This window comes from Eumetopias jubatus, unplaced genomic scaffold (genome assembly GCF_037043125.1).
Source record: "Eumetopias jubatus isolate StellerSeaLion01/CBP00866 unplaced genomic scaffold, mEumJub1_p1.0 scaffold_119, whole genome shotgun sequence".
NCBI classification, from domain to species: domain Eukaryota; kingdom Metazoa; phylum Chordata; class Mammalia; order Carnivora; family Otariidae; genus Eumetopias; species Eumetopias jubatus.
The window spans coordinates 89,049-93,534 of record NW_028274925.1 but is presented as its reverse complement, the minus strand read 5'-3'; positions in this window follow the sequence as shown (position 1 = coordinate 93,534).

Below are 4,486 nucleotides of genomic sequence, written 5' to 3'. Positions count from 1 at the left end.
TTGATCACATCCTAGGTCACAAATCAGGTCTCAACCGGAACCAAAAGATTGGGATCATTCCCTGCGTATTTTCAGACCACAATGCTTTGAAACTAGAACTCAACCACAAGAGGAAAGTCGGAAAGAACTCAAATCCATGGAGGCTAAAGAGCATCCTACTAAAGAATGAATGGGTCAACCAGGAAATTAAAGAAGAATTAAAAAAAAACTCATGGAAACCAATGAAAATGAAAACACAACTGTCCAAAATCTTTGGGATACAGCAAAGGCAGTCCTGAGAGGAAAGTATATAGCAATACAAGCCTTTCTCAAGAAACAAGAAAGGTCTCAAATACACAACCTAACCCTACACCTAAAGGAGCTGGAGAAAGAACAGCAAATAAAGCCTAAACCCAGCAGAAGAAGAGAAATAATAAAGATTAGAGCAGAAATCAATGAAATAGAAACCAAAAGAACAGTAGAACAGATCAACAAAACTAGGAGCTGGTTCTTTGAAAGAATTAACAAGATTGATAAACCCCTGGCCAGATTATCAAAAAGAAAAGAGAAATGACCCAAATCAAAAAAATCATGAATGAAAGAGGAGAGATCACAACCAACACCAAAGAAATACAAACAATTATCAGAACATATGATGAGCAACTCTATGCCAGCAAATTAGATAACCTGGAAGAAATGGGTGCATTCCTAGAGATGTATCAACTACCAAAACTGAACCAGGAAGAAATAGAAAACCTGAACAGACCTATAACCACTAAGGAAATTGAAGCAGTCATCAGAAATCTCCCAAGAAACAAAAGCCCAGGGCCAGATGGCCTCCCAGGGGAATTCTATCAGACATTTCAAGAAGAATTAATACCTATTCTCCTGAAACTCTTCCAAAAAATAGAAATGGAAGGAAAACTTCCAAATTCATTTTATGAGGCCACCATTACCTTGATCCCAAAACCAGACAAAGACCCCATCAAAAAGGAGAATTATAGACCAATATCCTTGATGAACATGGATGCAAAAAGTCTCACCAAAATACTAGCCAATAGGATCCAACAGTACATTAAAAGGATTATTCACCACGACCAAGTGGGATTTATCCCTGGGCTGCAAGGCTGGTTCAACATCCGCAAATCAATCAACGTGATACAATATATTAACAAAAGAAAGAACAAGAATCATATGATCCTCTCAATAGATGCAGAAAAAGCATTTGACAAAGTACAGCATCCTTTCTTGATCAAAACTCTTCAGAGTATAGGGATAGAGGGTACATACCTCAATATCATAAAAGCCATCTACGAAAAACCTACAGCGAATATCATTCTCAATGGGGAAAGGCTGAGAGCTTTTCCCCTAAGGTCAGGAACGCGGCAAGGATGTCCACTCTCACCACTGCTATTCAACATAGTATTAGAAGTCCTAGCCACAGCAATCAGACAACAAAAAGAAATCAAAGACATCCAAATCGGCAAAGAGGAAGTCAAACTCTCACTCTTTGCAGATGATATGATACTGTATGTGGAAAACCCAAAAGACTCCACCCCAAAACTGCTAGAACTCATACAGGAATTCAGTAAAGTAGCAGGCTATTAAATCAATGCACAGAAATCAGTGGCATTCCTATACACCAACAACAAGACACAAGAGAGACAAATCAAGGAGTCGATCCCATTCACAATTGCACCCAAAACCATAAGATACCTAGGAATAAATTTAACCAAAGAGGCAAAGGATCTGTACTCAGAAAACTATAAAATACTCAGGAAAGAAATTGAAGAAGACACAAAGAAATGGAAAAACGTTCCATGCTCATGGATTGGAAGAACCAACATTGTGAAGATGTCAATGCTACCTAGAGCAATCTACACATTCAATGCAATCCCCATCAAAATACCATCCACTTTTTTCAAAGAAATGGAACAAATAATCCTAAAATTTCTATGGAACCAGAAGAGACCCCGAATAGCCAGAGGAATCTTGAAAAAGAAAAGCAAAGCTGGCGGCATCACAATTCCGGACTTCCAGCTCTATTACAAAGCTGTCATCATCAAGACAGTATGGTACTGGCACAAAAACAGACCCACAGATCAATGGAACAGAATCGAGAGCCCAGAAATGGACCCTCAACTCTATGGTCAACTACTCTTTGACAAAGCAGGAAAGAACGTCCAGTGGAAAAAAGACAGTCTCTTCAACAAATGGTGTTGGGAAAATTGGACAGCAGCATGCAGAAGAATGAAACTGGACCATTTCCTTACACCACACACAAAAATAGACTCCAAATGGTTGACAGACCTAAACGTGAGACAGGAGTCCATCAAAATCCCAAAGGAGAACACAGGTAGCAACCTCTTCGATCTCAGCCGCAGCAACTTCTTCCTAGAAACATCACCAAAGGCACAGGAAGCCAGGGCAAAAATGAACTACTGGGATTTCATCAAGATAAAAAGCTTTTGCACAGCAAAAGAAACAGTCCACAAAACCAAAAGACAACCGACAGAATGGGAGAAAATATTTGCACCCGTCAGAATGGCTAAAATTAACAAGTCAAGGAATGACAGATGTTGGCGGGGATGTGGAGAAAGGGGAACCCTCCTACACTGTTGGTGGGAATGCAAGCTGGTGCAACCCCTCTGGAAAACAGTATGGAGGTTCCTCAAACAGTTGAAATTAGAGCTACCATTCGATCCACCAATTGCACTACTGGGTATTTACCCCAAAGATACAAATGTAGGGACCCGAAGGGGTACGTGCACCCCAATGTTTATAGCAGCAATGTCCACAATAGCCAAACTGTGGAAAGAGCCAAGATGTCCATCGACAGATGAATGGATAAAGAAGAAGTGGTATATATACACGATGGAATATCATGCAGCCATCAAAAGGAATGAGATCTTGCCATTTGCAACGACGTGGATGGAACTGGAGGGTGTTATGCTGAGTGAAATAAGTCAATCAGAGAAAGACATGTATCACATGACCTCACTGATATGAGGAATTCTTAATCTCAGGAAAGAAACTGAGTGTTACTGGAGTGGTTGGGGGTGGGAGGGATGGGGTGGCTGGGTGATAGATATTGGGGAGGGTATGTGCTACGGTGAGCGCTGTGAATTGTGCAAGACTGTTGAATCACAGATCTGTACTTCTGAAACAAATAATGCAACATATTTTGAGAAAAAAGAAAAAGAAGAAGATAACAGGAGAGGAAGAAAAGGGGAGTATGTCAGAGGGGGAGACGAACCATGAGAGATGATGGACTCTGAAAAACAAACTGAGGGTTCTAGAGGGGAGAGGGGTAGGGGGATGGGTTAGCCTGGTGATGGGCATTGAGGAGGGCACGTTCTGCATGGAGCACTGGGTGTTATGAACAAACAATGAATCATGGAACACTGCACCAAAAACTAATGATGTAATATATGGTGATTAACATAACAATAAAAAAATTTAAAAAAAAAATTAAAAAAAAAAAAGGAAAAAGAAGAAGATAGCAGGAGAGGAAGAATGAATGAAGGGGAGTAAGTCAGAGGGGGAGACGAACCGGGAGAGATGATGGACTCTGAAAAACAAACTGAGGTTTCTGGAGGGGAGGCGGGTGGGGGGATGGGTTAGCCTGGTGATGGGTATTGAGGAGGGCACGTTCTGCATGGAGCACTGGGTGTTATGAACAAACAATGAATCATGGAACAGTACACCAAAACAAATTATGTAATATATGGTGATTAACATAACAATAAAAAAATTTAAAAAAGAAAGTATTAACAAAGCCAAAAGTTGGTTCTTTGAAGTAATTTTTAAATATTACACCCTTACAAGACATGAACAAGTATAAAACAAAGAGTGGTGCCTGGGTGGTACAGTTGGTTAAGCGTCTGCCTTTGGCTCAGGTCATGATCCCATGGTCCTGGGATCCCCCGCATCAGGTTCCCTGCTCTGTGGGGAGGCTGCATCTCCCTCTCCCTCTCCCTCTGCTGCTCCCACTGCTTGTGCTCTCTCGCTCTCTGTCAAATAAAGAAAGACTTGTACTCTGAAAACTAACAGACCTTGATTAAAAACAAACAAACAAACAAACAAACTAAAGACGACACAAGCAAATGGAAATACATAATATGCTCATGGACTGGAATAATTAATACCGTGAAAGAGTCCATAATTCCCAAAGCAATCAACAGATCTGTAACTCTGAAATAAATAATGCAATATATGTTAAGGAAAAAAAAAAAAGATAGCAGGAGGGGAAGAATGAAGGGGAGTAAATCAGGGGGGGAGATGAACCACGAGAGATGATGGACTCTGAAAAACAAACTGAGGGTTCTAGAGGGCAGGGGGTGGGGGGATGGGTTAGCCTGGTGATGGGTATTAAAGAGGGCACATTCTGCGTGGAGCACTGGGTGTTATGCACAAATCATGGAACAGTACATCCAACTAATGATGTATGGTGATTAACATAACAAAAAATTTAAAGTAAAAAAAAATTAATGATTTAATGTGTGGT